This window comes from Sinocyclocheilus anshuiensis, unplaced genomic scaffold (genome assembly GCF_001515605.1).
Source record: "Sinocyclocheilus anshuiensis isolate Anshui unplaced genomic scaffold, SAMN03320099.WGS_v1.1 scaffold407, whole genome shotgun sequence".
Taxonomy (NCBI): Eukaryota; Metazoa; Chordata; class Actinopteri; order Cypriniformes; family Cyprinidae; genus Sinocyclocheilus; species Sinocyclocheilus anshuiensis.
The window spans coordinates 2,409,288-2,428,556 of record NW_015552593.1 but is presented as its reverse complement, the minus strand read 5'-3'; the positions used below and the strand labels follow the sequence as shown (position 1 = coordinate 2,428,556).

General features: G+C 35.8%; 1 pseudogene; it reads right to left on the bottom strand.

Annotated features, from left to right (window-relative positions):
• Positions 1 to 19,269, bottom strand: part of LOC107665563 (protein eyes shut homolog) — a 218,051-nt pseudogene that overhangs the window by 68,372 nt on the left and 130,410 nt on the right.

The window sequence follows — 19,269 nt, the reverse complement described above, 5'->3', positions numbered from 1 at the left end:
AATCGATACCATCTTTTCTATGTATTGACAAGTCTCCAGGGCTGTCATTCCGTCATGGCAATGTGCGTTTCGTTTCCATACGCGGTAGACCAATCCAGAGCCAATCTCTCTACGTCTCTGGACCAATCACAAAGGACTGCGCCATCTGACCAATCACAGCAGTGAGGGCTCACGGAAAGGAGGGGCTTAGAGAGACTGACTCTTTGAACTGCTTCGCAAGAGTCATTTACGAATCATTTAGAAATGAGGTAAAATTAAATCTATTTTTTTTGAAAACTAACGTGTTTTTTGAACTTGCATGCATGTAAACCTATTTTAGGAGACTCATAAAACAATATTAGCAACCTTAAAAATGGCATAATAGGGGCACTTTAATTTTATATATGTTTTATATGTAATTTTCTATTCCTTTTTTTTTCTCCAGATTTGCAATTTATGAGGCCAAACTTGGGCACTAAAACCCTAATGTGTGTTTCTAGCAATAAACATTAAATAAACAAATTAAATTTTATGAAAGCAAAAATAAATAAAATATATGCCATTTTATGTTAGATAATAGTGCTCACAGTAAAACGTTTGTGCCTCTAAAGCAGTGGTTCTCAACCCGCGGCCCGCGGGCCGCTTGCCTTTGCGGCAAGCTTTAGCCTATTGCGTGAATTTGAACGCAGAACTGTTCAGCTGCGCTGACGGCACGCACCATACATGCTGCTGCTGCTGGACACTAAACACCATTGAGCCGCTCTTGACAGTCACGGTAGCACGGTCTCGAGTTGTTTCCACCAGCGTGGCAATCTTTTTTCATCACTAATTGATGAATGTCTAAAATATAAAAATAAGGGGAAGCCTAAAACAGGCCCTGCGGCCCGCGAGACTTGCACTTGGACCATAGTGCGGCCCGGTGGAAAAAAAGGTTGAGAACCACTGCTCTAAAGCTTTTTAAAAAGTCATTTTGTAGTATATTCGTAAGAAATGCCAAGTATTTTTCCATAATCAGTAGTAAACAAATGTGAAAATACTGACAGCTTCATCTGAAAAGATATTTTTTCTTCTCATACAGGAACTGAACTGATCTGCTCACAAACACATCAATCAATGTCTGGCACAGCACAAAAATAGAAACCTGAGAGAAGAATAAATGATTTTTAATTAATTTGAAGCCAGGCATCTCACCGCCAGAGCATCTGAATTTTACATCAATAAAGACAGATGAACTTGTAGCTCAGCAAATTAGCTCTTTACCTGAGCATTGGCTTATTGATACAGGGCAAAACATGGCGAGTCAGCAGAAGCTGGTGCAAAATACAATAAAAAGGCAATTAGCACTATGGAGGAGCACATTACAATGAATCATCCACTGCTGGAAGTGCATAAAAATTCTGTTTTCCCAGACAAGGTGGCGATTTTGATAAAAGGAAAGTCTGTTGTCAGTTCAAAGTTGACTAAATTGTTAAAGTGTGAAATATTCTGCCATGGCAGTTCAGTACAGTAAGTTGAGTGTCAGTCAATATCAGTTGGGTTCACTGTGTAAAAGACTTTCCACTCACCAGAATTTAATATCATTCATGTCTTATCCTGGCATGAGGCAGAGGAGGTAAAATGAATCTGGAGAACACAGGTGACAGGGTCACCATCTCATTTGTAGTAGGACTCAAGAAGTGAGCAGATATGGACCTTACTTTAATCACATCACAAATGATTTAAAGTGATCCCTGGTCCAACAACAGGGTAAGGATTCCATTTTCCTTCGCGAAAATGTGCCGTGCATCTGTAGTCAAAACGTTTGGTGGGAGATCATTGCCTGCTTTTGGAGGTGAGCTACAATGTATTATTACGATACCAACCGAAATGTTTTGTTTTAAAGCTCCACACCATACTTGACTGCTCATTAGAGTTAAATTAAGGCATACGGCTCATTTAGTAGTTCAGTAATTCAGTAGGGAGGTTTTCATCTGTGATGTGAAGGGGAACTGGACGTCTCACCTTGTTCGCACAGGCGTCCCGTGAGGTGCAGAGGACAGTCACAGAAGAAAGACAAGGCTCCGCTGGGCAGAGAGATGGGCCAACAGGATTCGCCGTTGAGACAGAGCCACTGTGAACAGACAGGTGAAGGCTGGGTGGGTGGGATACGCCCATCCGGAGGAGTTTCCACTGTGATGAACTGAGGAGGGGCGTCTGTGGAGTTTGCTGTTGGGTCACGATGCCAGGGAGGCCTACAGTACAACATGTGAGCAAATGAAAAGGCGAGGATTAAATGCTGAAATACACTACCACAGGGCATATTTACTAATCAGTAATCACTTATAATTATTTCAGAGCACAAAAACGTGTTTAATTCACTAACCACAAGCAATCCAGTTAAACCAGGCAAATTATTCACAATTACACACTTATTCATGAAACTCAGTGATATCTAAACCTAATCACATCCATTTACTGTAAAAAAGCAAGCGGTAAATGAAATGTCATCTAAAAGAGATGTTTATGGGTTGTGTGGCATTCATAATTTAATTGAGAATGCCTTTTTAACTCCAAATCAATTTCTGAATTTAATTTGAGGCAGCAAAGAGAATACAAAATTGCAGTTCAAATTTGAATGCAAGGACACAGAATTAAAATGAATGCAAAATTTAAAGAAAATCATGTAACCGTAATTTGTAACTAGAAAAGCAAAGTTTTGTCAAAATAAAGCTTGTTGATGGACCGATAGATATCTATAAGTGCTGGATTTAAACTGTAAACCAGTTTGAATTACGCACACGGTATGAATTTTTTTAAAAACAGCATACTGGTACAAGTGGCTAAGCAACATATACAGCATCATTAATTGTGAGGAGATGCATACAACTAACTGCATACTACTAAACTATTAATAACACAAAACTAATTCTTTAACTTGGCAAATAAACCAACTGCAAACTGCCTTTAACAGAAGCCAGAGATGCTGAATACAATTAACACAACAACTGTTTCATGCATTCTTATTCATATAAAGGCACAGTCAGGGAAAAACCGTGAAGCTGCCAGAATCGTAAAAAAAACCTTGATACAGATTTTTGGTCAAAGCACCCACCACTATTATCTATAGTCTAATAGATAGTCAGACAGATGGAATGACAGACAGTTGTGTTTCCTCCACACTCTAGCATTCAGAAATGACCCATAAGATCAGGAATTGCAGATTGACAGAAGATTGTGGATATTTACCTGATTTGCATAATTCCTTTAGGGAACCGGGTGCTAGAACAATGCAGAATGTTCATGCAAATAAGCAGCACTATCAGTGGTTGACATTCATTTTTAGTGAATTCCCCCCTAGTGTTTTAATCAGAGGGGCAAAGGATATATAGAGCAGTCTCCTCCACAATCCTTAATCTTATAATTACAGGCAACACAGACAAGCCCCATTTGTAAAATTAAAACCATACTCCCATGCACATTAAAAATCTATATTAATTATCCTGTTCAACACAAAATGGATGTGCATCAGTATGGACATAATGACCTAAATCCTGAAAATCAATTCAGACATCTATATATGCTGTTATTTTATGGGAAAGAGCCGTTCCAACATTTTGCTAAACATCTCATTTTGTGCCAGACAGATGAAAGAATGAATGGCTATGGGTTCAGAACAACATGAGTACGAGTAAATCATGACAAGGTGAAATTTATGTCAACATTCATCAAAATCAGTCCTGAAAAATATATTGGCCAGTTTCTCTGACTCATCTTGCCCCCCATGATTTATGAATGGACAAGCAATATAACGCACCTTATCATGTTAAACTACCTTAATTATCATAACTAAACAAATAAGGCATGATGGAGAAAGAAGCTTTCAAAACACACAGTTATGCGTATATATCAATCACTTCTCCAATTAGTAACCACAAAATCAGCTCACAAATCAACTATGATATATCATTCAAATGGCCCTGATTAATGCTTCTGTTCAAATCATGTGAGACTATACCATGTAAGAACTGTCATGTTCATTTGGAAACCCCATCTCTCCAGTCCACTGCAATTCCAGATAGATGAAAGAACAGAATAGTGCTTGCATTTTCTTTGGAACAATAATACAGGATGTGTGAAGCCAAACACTTAAACATCCCCAGAATCTCACTCTTGATGAGCAATTTGCACACAGCATGAACGTACAGCACCTGTGCACTCAAGTGACGTGCTAAATTATAGATTTTGTGCTTGAGAGACAGTTGACAAGAGTGGCAAATAACACATCCAAGAGCCATGAGGCAAGAAGGAAAACTAGAACTTTTTATGGAAGTGAAAAATGTAGCTTTACTATTTTTTTTGTATTTAACTACATTGTAGGCTGTTATGAAAAAAGAAATCCTACATAGCAACTACTTCAAGGGGCAAAATCTTAAAATATATATTTTCAAATTCATAATGAACAGATTATATAATTTATAATTTAATCATTGCAATATTTCTCTGGCTGACAAAGAGGCTTTTTGAATGAATGAATCTTGATTAGGGTAATGGCATTAAATATAACAATTTGTGTTTTATGTATTTATTTTTAAATAGTCCTAAAAATCTAGAATGTACTGTAACAGAGTGTAACTGCAAAGTTTAATATTTCTCTATAAAAACTGATAAACCTAAGGACTTAAGATAATTCAAATATCTGAGGTACCAATTAAGACATTTATATTTTTTTAAAAACATCCAAATTAATTAAGTCAACATTAAAGACAACTTTACATTAAAGACAAAAAAAATAATGACAATGTTACATTTAATTTAATTTAGGACAGCATGGACACTTTTTTTAAGCAGGTTTTTTTTTTGTTTGAAAAATTGGTTTTGGGAAGAATTTTTGAGAAGAATTTCGTTTTTAACAAACTGATTCACTAATATGAATCGTTTAAAATGAGTTCAGACTGCCCAAAAATTGTATTGATTCCTGATGGAAAATCAGGTTCAATTACCTGCAGTTGTCAACATTGTCCAATGGCATGGTCCACACGGATTCTTCTGAGCTTATTAATTTTGATTCGATTATTTCAATGCAACCGCTGTAGTTGTGGAAAGGCTCAGCTTCCTGAAGGAACACAGAACAACAACAAAGTCTCAAGCAGTTTCTTCAGAGGAAAACAGAAAAACATCTCAGGCCTAAGGGTGAAAATGAAAAATGGCTCCAAAGCAGCTATTCTGGGAGAAGAAAGTGCCATACAACAAAGAGGTTGCATTTTAAGGCATAGTTCACCCAAAAATTAAAATTCTGTCATTATTTACTCACTCTCATGTCTTTCAAAAAACCTGTATTATTTCTCCTTGGAACATAAAAGTAGATATGTTAAAGAATTGTTATAGAAATCTTTCCATACAGCAATTCATAGTGACCAAAGACTCTCAAGTTCACATGACTTGTGCACTACATTCTACTTGAGTCTAGACAAAATGCAACAGCTTTGTGTGATTAAAATACTTACATTTTAGTTATTCACAGATTCAGTTTTCACTTTTGCTTTTGAGTAGGCCTTGGTTTATTATAAGCTGTTGTTGTATGGCAAGAACTGCATACTAACTCTTCAAAAATGTCACCTTTTTGTGTTACATAAAACATTTAATTGCATACAAGTCTGGAATGACATGAGTGAGTATACTGAAATAACTATTCATTTAAAATGTATACACATAAAGGAACATGCATATGTATTAATACAATGAGACTTCTGCCTTCAGAATTGGACAGAATTGGCTCATACAATACCAGTAGGAGAAACTGCATTGATGACAATATATATATATATATATATATATTATATATATATATATACACACATCTATTTCATTAGCAGTTCTGTGAAAAGAGAAAAAAAGCATGTGGATTCAATCTTTGTTGTCTAGACGAATACAATCTCAACCTCTCCTTTTTCTTCTCCTAACAGTATTTCAAGTGCCCGTGACCTGCTTCTAGCCGCCTGAAGGAAAATGAAAAGTGTGCCTGCTAGTTTCTCAGAGCTTTATCACTGTCAATATGTAGACCTTGACAGTTCTTTGAAGCCCTCTGAACCAGTTTTTAGTAACCTGAAAATTACTGGAAAATTCATGTCCATTTTAATCCAATTTAAGTTGAAGGTGTCTCTGCGGTAAGTGGTCAGGTCATTGTTTAACATGACAAAGGCAAACCATCAATCTTTCCTTGTTTCCACATTATAATCAGAATTCCCAGTTGACCTGATGATAACTTAAAATGTAGCATTATAATAACTTATTTGGACTGAACTAGAGATAATTCAAATATCAAAGTTGCCAATTAAGACAACTTTACATTTCAAGTTGATTTCATGTTAAATTTGAAGGCAGCATGAACACTTTAACTTATAAACAACTTTTTTTTTCTGAGCATAAAAGACTTTTCAAAAACATATTGAACTTTCTATTCATCGAAGAATCCTGAAGAAATGTACCATGGTGTCCACAAAAATATGAAGTAGTACAACTGTTAGCACAACATTGATCAATAAGACATATTTTTAAGTAAATCAGCACATTAGAATGATTTCTGAAGGATCATGTGACAGAGTAATGATGCTTAAAATTCAGCTTTGCATCACAAGGAATAGCTTATATTTTTAAAAATATGTAAAAATATCAAAATAGAAAAGTTTTTTTTAATTGTAATAATATTTTGCAATATTTTACAACATTATTTCTTTATTTTAATATGCTTTTTCTATTATAAACAACTTTTTTTTCTGAGCATAAAAGACTTTTCAAAAACATAAAAAAATAAATCCCAAAAGTTCTTTTATTGTGTCACACACTACTGTTCAAAAGATTGGGGTCAAATTCTTAACATTTTTGAAGTCTCCTATGCTCATCAAAGTGGCACGTATTAAAAAAAAAAAAATACTGTAAATTAGGGCTGCACGATTAATCGCATGGGATATTTAACGCGCATCTTATCAGTAAAGCCGGTTCTGTAATCAGCGGTAAATCTCCATCACCTGCGGGCTTTCACATGTAGTTAATGCTGCTCAATGTGAAAGCCCGCAGGTGATGGAGATTTACCGCTGATTACAGAACCGACTTTGCTGATAAGATGCGCATTAAATATCGCATGCGATTAATCGTGCAGCCCTACTGTAAATAACTGTAATATTGTGAAAACTTACTGACCCCAAACTTCTGAATGGTAGTTTTCATATGTAAACCTTTTATCCTGAGTCCTGACCTGTGACCCATTAAAAATAACCTCACACATAATTAACTCTTACTTTATAAGGTGGAAACCGAAGAGGAAGTCCTCCTATGAAGAGACGGTCAGTTCTCTGTAAACTCACGGCTGATGTGTAATTGCTCGGAATACTTCTGACAGTCCCAAAGCCTGTAATAGTGACTTCGGCTGCACACGGAGAAAGATATTGTCTGTGGAAAACAAAAACAAAATAACAAACAGCGTGATATGCATGTGGACAAATGTTCTCCGTCTTGTTATAAATCAACATTTCAGCTCCCCGTTTCCGGTGTATCTCTTCACCTAATGGCTGAAAAATGCACTCAATTAATGATCTTTAGTATTAATACCACAGACGTCTTTTAAGGCAATTCAGTTTATGTTAATAAGACACATTTACTATGCCTAAAGGAGAACACAATTACTTTAAAAGTTAAGCACTGCTAATGCCTGCTTTATCTGTTATTATTTTCCACATTTTTAATATTCAGACTGAAAACAGGTTATGCTGAATGACTCCTAATGACTGTGTTGTTTCCATGGATACGTGAGATACAGGAAGGCATTGAGAAAGAAAAAGGGTCCACAGTGAATTCATTTGGCAGTACAGCATTTAAAATATTGTGGCTTCCGACTAGAACAGTCTCAGTGTGATTTAAGGCCATGCCATTTGTACAAATGGTTTAATCTTGTTTTAAATATCAGAACATCATAACATAACTCATCGGATACAGCTTAAAAAAAACGGTAAACTGTTTTATTGCCAGTTAAAAGCTAATTAAAATGGCTACTGTTGTGACACCGTAAATCATGACAGAAAAAACCCCACTAAACAAAACAAATGATTTGCTATGCTCAAGGGCGTCTTTCACCTGCGGCTAATTATTTCCCCTCTTCCTTTTAAAGACATCTTATGTGTCTCGGACAGACTGTTCCGGAGATGTACCCAAGCCTTGGGAGATTTCCAAAGCTTATTCTGCCCTTCCAAACAGCAGGGGAGGAAAGATAATTACCTCAGTGTGGATTCTGGGATAACTATGTGCAGCTGGAGGATTGGCCTACAGATGCTCAGCTCATAATGACAGTATCCCCCCAGCCTTCATATCCGTCTTCCCCTCTTCTGAGCTTCAGAGAAGCCAATCTTGACTGATTTGTTAAGCCTGTAATTCACAGGCTGTGGAGTTTTTCTCTTGCTTTGCTCCGCACCTCAGGAGGAAAGACCACCAGGCCCTGGACGTCCTCCCTCTGGAGCAGCCAGAGAGACTGTTCAGCCTGGCATCTCGCCAGAGTGCCACTGGTCCCATTGAGTCTCTGAGCAGACAGTTCCCCAGCAGGACACACAGAGAATGCTCCTTTTACTTAGAAATGCTTTAAAGGCAACAATAAAGCACAGCACGGTCCTTTAAACTGTTTCACGGTTTCACTCGGTCATGTGAGACATGAATAAGGCAGTGAAACTTAAAGGGGTTGCATTGTACAGTACCTTTAAAAAAAAAAAAATCATTTGTATTTTTTCCCTGTGGTCCACTTATATCGTTTTGTGCACCAAAACTGGTGTTACTGAATTTTACATAACCATTTTCCACCCTCCTCTGTGAACCTCAGAATTAAACAGGCTGCTTTTCTGTGCTCCTGTGCCTTTAAGAATATGATATGCCGCAGTTAGGCACAATTCAGAATTTTTTGCAGTTCATGAGCTTGAATTTAATTTTGAATTGGCCACGACCCACAGGATGTTTATTTAGAATATGAATTGGAATGACAGAAAGAGGAAACACTGAATTACACAATTCAAAGAAATTAGTGCAACAAGTTTTGTAAAAAAAACTTGACTAAAACTAATGACTAATTAAGCCTATTTATTTCCTGATATGTAGAATATAATTATCTACTCAACTTCATCACATTCAAAACAACAGCCAACACTTTCGATTAGTCACTCCTGTTCTATAAAAAACTGTAAACATTATTACTGTTATTAATATGTGTGTTAACATGAATTTAGTAGAGGGAAAATCACTTTTTAGCCTTTTCTGTGCAAAGTTATAACCAACTTTGCAATGCCTAAAACGTCCAAATAAATGACGAGAACAACAACAACAATAATAATAATAATAATAATTTTTTTAACTGAAATGTTTGTTTTATTTTAGTTTTAAAGAAAAAGACAAATAAGTTGCAAATAATTTTGTGGTTATCAACTTTTATCAACCAACAATTATCTATTAAGCTTAATTTGTTCTAAACCAGGTATATTCCTTTAAATACTAACAGCACGTATGGCAGTGCACATGGTGCCTGGTTAGTGAATAAGACACAGGTTTTTGACCTGAAATTCAGCACAAAAAAGTGACACAACTGTTTAGTGAATTCTCACCAGTATGTTTTCATAGTACAACAAAATCTATTTCAAAAGATCAAGGAAATTCTGATTTGAATAATACCACCCCTTTTAAGAGATGGTCTCTCAGTCCTGTTTTCCCCCCCACTCAGTCTTGTTTTGACAACTCTCTTTCACACCAAGTCTTTTGCTAGTTGGCACAAAAGTAATGACTGATTTGTGCAGCTGGTGTATCTTGGAAGCTTTTCAAAATCTCTATGAAAAACAGACATAAACGGGCTGATGTACTCAAGATCGGGAGCTGGCTAAAGCGTTCGGATGTAAAGAAGCTGCGCTGTCTCTCAGAGACTCATAATCTGATCAAATCTTTCAATGACTGTGTGACCGTGCATTTTACTTACTGCTGAATCGGATGAAAAGAAACAAACCTAATGGACCTGTGTGAATTGTGCTTCTGAACATCAAAGACCTTTCAGCAATCATTCAGCTCTCAGTCGAAATACCCAGGCCTGACAAATCTGGGGTTATACGGCACCCATTTACAGACTTGAACAAATGTAAGTATAAGAGCTGGACAGAAATACTCCCCATCATGTAAATGAATAATATAATGTGTATATTACCTGTACCCAGGTCTCTGTTAGGATCTCAATGCCAGTTGACTGGCTGCAACAGTTGTCCTGTTACTGGAAACTTTTTCAGGGGAACACTTCAGTATAGGGACCAATTCTCACAAATAACCAGGTGCTTATTAGCATGCCTACTATAAACATACTGTATTGGCTGTTTATTAGTACTTACATATATTCTGCATGAGCATATTCTACATCCCTAATCCTCAGTATCTAAATTTAACAACCACCTTACTAACTATTAATAAGCAGCAAATTAAGAGTTTATTGAGGCAAAAGTCGTAGTTAATGGTTTGTTAATAACGAGAATCGAACCTTAAAATAAAGTGTGACCACTTTTTCTTTTGGAATAAATTAATCATGACTGACTATCAAAAGAGCCTTTCTATACTCTAATTACTTTATGTGGTCTATTTCAACTTATGGATAAGCTACAAAAGGCTACCCTTACATTAACGACCAGTTTCACCATATGTTTCCCGTTAAAGAACTTTTCCCATGCCCCTTATACAATTGGTAGACATCTGATTCATTTGAACCTCTATGATCTCAAACAATTCAGATACTGGAGGAGAAATTCTCTTACCTCAAAAGCACCACATGCTCATTTCCATCAGCAACCAGCTGTGCTATATTGATCCGCTGAACTCCCTCCTTTTGGTTGCACAAAAAGTCATACTGGAGTGTGTGGGAAAAACATGTATCAGTATTTTCCATCTAATTATTTCTCATGCATATTCTTTGATTTGTGAAAGTAATGAGACAGCTTTGAAAAACAAACAAACAAAAACCACATATGTATATGCATTTGCAGTATTACCCAAAGCGTTCCACTGGAAATTTAGAGTTTTATGAAGAAGATGCGTTTTTTGGCACTGGCCGAATACAGCAGGGTTCCGTACACGGATTCAGTCCGGAATCTCACCGTGACACTGAACACACCATCGACTTCAATGCCTTCAAACTCCAAAAAGGATTTCACAGAATATCTCCCAAAACTAATATCTGTAGGAGGGAAATGTAGTCAGTTAAACATAGTGCCATCGTACAGTAGCTTCGCTCAACTTGAATAGTATAAAGTCGACACTTGTGTGGATGTTATCTGGAACCAAAATTTGCATAGATATCGAAGGTTTTATTTCATTATGGGGTTAGTAAACAAAAACATGTTTTTCATAATAGAGTTTAATTAAATACAGTGGTGTGAAAAAGTGTTGGCCCCCTTCCTGTGGCTTTATAACCTTTTCCAGACTGATAGATCTCAATTACTTTCTTTCTCATTTGTTTCTGAATTTCTTTGGATCTCGGCATGATGTCTAGCTTTTGAGGATCTTTTGGTCTACTTCACTTTGTCAGGCAGGTCCTATTTAAGAGATTTCTTGATTGCGAACAGGTGTGGCAGTAATCAGGCCTGGGTGTGGCTAGAGAAATTGAACTCAGGTGTGATAAACCACAGTTTTAACAGGGGGGCAAACACTTCTTCACACAGGGCCATGTAGTTTTGGATTTTGTTTTCCCTTAATAATAAAAACCTTCATTTAAAAACTGCATGTTGTGTTTACTTGTGTTATCTTTGACTAATATTAAAATTTGTTTGATGATCTGAAACATTAAAGTGTGACAAACATGCAAAAAAATAAGAAATCAGGAAGGGGGCCAACACTTTTTCACACCACTGTATATATTTAAAACAGGATTATTTCATCCTGGGTACAAGAAAATGTAGCCTTATGCTACAGTGAAACCTAATGAGAATGAACATCACAGAACTTTTGTTATCATGTCATTCCAAGTAAAAAGTGGGCAACACAACATTATTAATATTCAGCACTGTATTGTGAAGTAAGCAGCTGTATGAGAACATGAGTCAATAAGAATGGAACATTTGAATAAATTCTGAATAAAAATAATGAGTACAATTTGAATAAACTGGAAAAACAGGGAATATGAATTAAGTCTCACATGGAAAATAAACTTTTATGACAGTTATTCATAATAATTATAGAATATTTAAACTTTTTACTGTGCAAAGTAACATATTTCATTCTGCCACTATCCCTTTTTAATCAACTTCAGTGTATTTAACCAAAACTGAAAAAACACATTATGAACACTACAAACCATCAAAGAATTGATACTTTCCACATTAAATTCCCCACAGTGAGCCAATATTTCTAAATTAAGACTAAATTGTTCTACCAATTGTGAATATTACAAGGTTGCAAAGGATCACAGTGCTCTTAAAACTATGATTATGATCATGCTAATTATGATAATGTTCAGCTCTGAGCAGAAAGAATAAGCATTACATATTATTTAACACGGATTTAAAGCTAACATAAAACTAATACCACTTATAATGTTTTTGCAGTATGCAATAAGTATATTGAGCACAGTTTATTTTATTACTGTATTTGCATGGGATATGGTTTCCAATGCAATCTTCCCTTACCTGAACTTCCATTTCCAATGTGATTTATAATATAAACAATAACAAACTATTTTTAATGTAGATAGGTACACAGCAATCAGTACACATTTAAATAGTCATATTGCAGTACACTCATACTGTATAAGCAACAAAAAAAATTAATTTCAAATATAGCTAATATTGCATATTTGTCAAAGTTGTATCTTATCTAATCCGTGCAAACAGATTCTGGAATGTGCAAAATAATAAAAAGCAAAAAAAAATAAAAAAATAAACACTATAACCATTAAAGAAACCAAAGGATGAACACACAAAAAGAAAACTAAATAAAAAAATAGAACCCACTAAAATGTAAAGTTTAACTGCACTGAAGTTTTTAGTCAAATTAAAGTGGCGTCACAGATACAACTTGCAATGATAACTTCATTGCACTTTTCAACCGCTTTGAATTTCCATTCAAAATCTTTCTGAAACTTTGGTAAACAGAAATTAAGTATACATTATATGGATGATATACAGATGAAAACATTTTTTAGAGTCTACAAAACTTCAATCAATCTCACATCTGATGAAAGAGTTTTTTTGGGAGGGAAAATTGGCGCTATAAACTGCGCTTTCATTTGACTCACAGAAAAATCTGAAAGCCTGTAAAACAGGTGGCTGTAAGATCCCCGTCTTTCATTTTAAAGGTCTTTTATGATAATTGCACCTGGTACAGTAGCTCCTTTCTCTCACAAGAGTGTGATCAAAGCTAAGAGTGACCCATTACCTGCCATGACTTAGTACATTTAAAAGGCAGTTTTTAGATCAGCTTTAATTGGGGGGGGGGAGAATCGCTGAAAAATATCTCCAGAGGAAGTCTATTCCAATTAGTGGTAGGAAAGGGCCGCTCGTCTAATGTTTTCTGCAGTCAGTGGATTCTGTGAAGCCACTGATGTTCACCTCAAAATGTCCTTACCACTGTAGTGCATCTATCATGTTTAGACATGGCAGAAAATCTCTCATCTCATAATGAAATCTAAATGCATTATGTGTTTAACATTTCAAAGGATGCAAGCTAAAAAGCACAGGAACATGCCAGTTACCATTGATCATATTTTGTATCCCAAGAGCTGATAATGCTAAAAAAAAAGCTGTTTTTCTCTCCAGCAAGTGTATGGTAAATGAGAACAGTTTGCTTGGAGAAGGTTTAAGAAGATCTCTCTACTGCGTAAACCTCTTTCTGTCAGCTTGAGGAACCTCAGCCCTGTACCATGAGGGGCTTTTAGCACAAATTAACAGTAACCCACAAGATACTTGCAGTAGCACATGGTTCGCTAAGAAAGGCACATAAATTCCCCTCGCAAAGAGAGCGAGAGTGAGTGACTGTCTGAGAAAAATTATACCAGCTTATTACATGCCTCATTTTAAGCCATGATATCCTGCTCTCTGTCATCCGTATCAGTCGGCAATTATGGGACGTTTTCAGAGACTTCCACCCTCTTTGAGATCATTTAGGGTACTGATGCGGACAAACTTAAAAGACCGGCTCTGACTTGAGCAATTTGGCCTAAGCATTAGCGTTGGTCTGGAGTTAATGCCCTTCAATCTCAAACAGTTCCTACGAAAGGTCTCGCCTCGGGGTATTTTGCAATGAAATGCTCAATAATGTGGACCTGCCTGTGGTATTTCTCCCTCCCTGTGATTGACCCATGCTAGGCTATAAAACAGAGCACGCTTTTGCGATTGCTGTCACGATTAATGGACCTACAGCAGATGAAGCCTTTATCAATATTTGCTCGACTTTAAATCTTTTTAATGCAGAAATCTTTTGATCTGCCGCTGAAGGTCTCTGGAGCACTTTGGCGATTAAGTAGCTTGTAGAAAAATCCCCATGCGTCTGCTAAGTCCTGCACTCCATAATAGGACAAATATCTCAGTGAGGCCTGCGACCGAAAGAATGGGAGACTTATTGGGAAACGAGAGGCTGTGATCTCCGATTAATGAGGATGAATGCGGGGTGACTACGAAGCGTCTACCTTCTCCCTCCCCTGGTGTTCCAGGCAGGTTTACCAGCGTTGAAAATTACCCCCTCTGAGACTGAGCCATTCATTAATTTGAGATGCTTGTTTGGACTGATATAAGGCTTTCACGCAGTCCGTGATTGCTGCCAGGAGGCAAACACTCACCTCATTAGCAGTAAACTCCAGATCCCTTTTTGAAATCTGCATTTTAGCTACTAACTTCTCCACGTGCTTGGTGCAGTCTGCTTTCGCTGGTTCTTTAACATTCAAATCGTTCAAAACCGGTCAATAGGGACAGGTGATTGCAAGCTCATTCAGCGGTTATTATCGACAGAGGGAGCTATGAAAGACACACTACAGGAAATCTCGAACATGAAATTCTTATTGGATAAAATAAGTCCGCAAACACTTTGAGGATGTAGTTATTGCTCATGTTTGCGAAATGCTGACTCTGCTGGATCGCTGCCAGTTGTGCTGATGAACACTATTATGGGATGTATAAATATAGATCTCTGTAAAGGGAAGAACAAGAGAGAGCGTGTGAAAAAGATCAGCGTTTTCCTTACGGCCATTCAAAAATACTGCTGTTTAATGAATGAATGGTAAGCTCATCTATTAAAACTTTAGAAGCAGGGAAAGCACTCATGAAAAATAAACAAATGCAAGACTAAAGGCCCGTTCACACCAAGCACGATAACTATAAAGATAACGATAAAGATATAGTTCTAAAAATCGTTCTCAATATTAAAGAAGTGCATAGTCCACACCACAACTATAATGATACAGAGGAACGATATCATTGGAATCACTTTTAAAACGATTTTTTTTCCAGTTGATGAACGATAAAACACTGACAGCCAATCAGAATCCATCCTGCTGTAACGAGCTCAAGAATTTAAAGCGGCAGACGCACGTGCGCTTAGAATAAACAGACGATATCGTTTGCTGGTGTGGACGCTAATATCGTTATCTTTATAGTTATCGTTCTTGGTGTGAACGGGGCTTAACTTTGCACTTATGCACTATGTTATAATTTAATCGGCTGTTTCTTTTATACTTAACTTTAATTAGTATCCAAACATCATTAGAGACTTTTGCTACTGTATATTTTGCACATAACTCGCCTGCAACACCTGTGCATAACAAAGGATGCCTCAAAATGTGAGGCCTTTTAATTAATGCGATTTTCTATGCGATCATGATTGTTACCTGACAGACTATAAAACATGAAAAAAGGACGTACTTAGACTTACATTGAAGAAAAGACCTAAACATAACAAATAGTAAGAAACCATCTAGCAAGCAACCACCCAGAAACCCCATACTACCTGAAAAAAAGGTACAAAACCTGTCACTAGGGCAGTAATTTATAATTTAGGTACTAATATGCACACTTTAGGTACAAATGTTCGTACCTGGAGTGTACATACTAATACCTAAGTGGTATATTTTTACTTTCAAAATAATCTATAAAATGGGCAAAAAAAGTACTTACAAGGATTGAATGTACAAAAATCACTGATTATAATATGGCTTAATATGATAAAAGGTAATGCGTAGAAGTGTTACATCTAACTATTCTAAACTGATTTCTATAATTAAAATACTTAAACTGCTACAAAAAATAAAACTGAATTTCCCAATGAGATATCTTGATAAATCAAGATTATAGTAATAATTTCTCTGTCATACACATATCTAACAATTATAAAAATGTTATAAGCTCACTGTAATTCACACAGAAAAATACAACAAAAACATGCGTGCAAAAAGTGTCCCAAAGATATTAAAACAGACATTACATAAAACTGAGATTTATAGGCCTCATAATTCATGTTAATGAGATACAGATTGAGCAGATTGAAACCATGATGAATAATTCAATGCTAGTTATGCAAATAAATTAATGATAATTTTCCTTTATTGTCATCTGATTTATGCCGTCTGTGTTCCACGTTACTCATCGGCCCATACATATACATGTGCAGGAATTCACAGAACCTTGTCAGACTGCCTGACATCAACATGTGATGACAGATCATATAAAGCAGGCACATCTGAAGTTCATTTGATATATGAACGTGACTAAAAACAGCATTCCTCTCATATGTCACATTTGCAGTGAGAAGTAAAAGTGCACAAAACTGCAAAATAAAAATCGCATCAGGCTTTCAAGACTTTGTCTGCTTATTAGCAGTCTAGTATCCTGCTCTCATTTTTACTATGACCAATATTTTGAGTAATTGTAGGAGACCTCAACCTGCATTGGAAAGGAAAGGATGAATACCAGGATTGTGTGTCATTTAGAACTGAATTGAGAATGCCTTTTAAATTCAAATTCAATTCCTGAGTTTAAATATAATTTGAAATGATGTAGGAAACATGGAATTGCAATTGGAATTGAATGCATATTGAATTAAAATTCAAGTTAATATCATCAAGCTATACTGTAAATATTTATTTGACATAAATAGACAGACAGACACCCATGAATTAAAAGAGAAACAATTCTTAAATTCTGAAGTCTGCCTAATTCTTAACGGATTAAGACAAGTACCGACACAAAAATCCCAAAACAAAACAACCAAAACAAAAAACAAAACAAAACACAAAACAATCAAAACAAAAAACAAAACACACAAAAAAACAAAACAACCAAACCAAAACAAAATAAAAACAAAACACCAAAAAAAAAGTGCATTTCTTTTATCTAGAATTCAACTGCATCATATCAAGTCTGATTCACTGTTCTGTGAAAACGATCCCAGTCAGCTGTCCATCAAAAAATGTGTGCGATCCAAAGACTAAATGGATTTCTGAGTCCAACTTGTGGTGATAGATCTATCCCGATCTACAGATCTATTCTCTAACTGAGAAAAAGCAGCGTGATCATCTCATTTCATGAGAAGTTTCCCAAGAACTGAGAAATAAAAATAAAGTTTCAAACACCTAAACATATAATCTCATCAAAGCATCTAATTCAAGACAATTATAATGTAGTTTCCACTTTTGCTTTAAACACAAATTAGTTCTGACAGCTAAAATAATATCTACCATTTAAAGGTGATAACTACTCATTAATATTACTTTATGATATTGTTGTTAAATATTATGAATTTAAATATAAAAAAAAGAAGTTTGTGAAACAGTACGTGAAAAGTAAAAAAAAATTTGATTTTGAGAAATGTCCATACAACTGAAATTAAATCAGTCAATTTAGCTACCATGATTCCTCAAAATATCTTCTTTAGTGTTATGCAGAAGAAAGTCAGTCATCAGGTTTGGAACAACATGAGGGTGAGTAAATGATGACAGAATTTTCATTTTTGGGTGAACTAATTGTGTTTGTTTCAACATACAATATACATTTCTATTTAAAAAATACACCATATTTTACTGAATGATTGATAAGAGGTTCATAGATAATTATGATACATCTCTTAAGCAGTGTCAATAATCTCTTAGGTTTCCAAAGACAAGAAGATAATAAAGGTGATCAATCTAAACAAACCACACAAGCTTATTGATTGTTTTTGATTGTTCAGGATGTCTTTCATTTACCCAGTTCTTTTGCCAATAATATTAAAAGCCAGTACTGTGGAAGTCATAACCCATAACGTTAAAATGCAAAAACATTTTGCTTCCTTGCAAAGAGGAATGCTCTTCATAAGGAATTGACTGTGATTCAAAGATATTTCAGACTCAAAACCAAAAATTATTTATGTAACACTTAGGATTTTATGAGGCTGCTAAAAACATTCAAAGGTATCACAAAATGACAAAATATTGCATATGCGGTTTTAGTACCAACCTGTCGGCAGCTCAGTGTTTTGCAAGTTCTCCACAAGTGCTAAAGTGGGTTGTAACTCTGGGTTGGGGTTGATGGTTCTCCACGACACGACTGAGATGGGAGGAACAGAGGATGTGTCTGTCTTCACAGGGACACAGCTGACATCGTTGATGCTGTCCTTACAGGAAAACCCATCAGGGCATGATTGGATCAAGCAGTCATTGTAATTATATTCACAGTTTCCCCCCTGAAACACAAAATAAAGACTTTTCTCACAACACAAATCTTTTCTCTAAGTGTTTTTGAAATGCCTGCTGGGATATGGTTTGATGCCACATTCAACCATATTGTCAGTACAATAATAAGGCAGTCAGGGTTTCTGAAATAATTGCACTAGTATGTGGCATTATGGTGAGGAAGTAATATGTTTGATGCAATATGCTGAAATAAGTGCAGTATACACAACTAAAGGCTGGGGGCATTAGAATTCAAGCATGGTGCAAAACTCACATTGGGCTGAATACGAGTATAAATTACAGTAAGCCCAGCAGGAGCAACTATGTTTTCAGCTGTACCGTCATCTATATATGTACTAGTGACAATTGCTTTGAGACTTCATGAGTAATGACATATTTTTCCTATATGAAATTTATGGAGATTTTATGGAAATGTAGTACATATCACACCCTGTGCATTTTGGTTTTTAGGTGTTGATGTGAACCTATTCATAGCACTGATTCACAGCATTGAGCGTCTTACAAAACGTTTGGTTGCCAATGCCACTGTAAAAATCCAATATTCACAGTTGTTTCTGACTAATTTCCGTTATATACTGTATATATATATATATATATATATA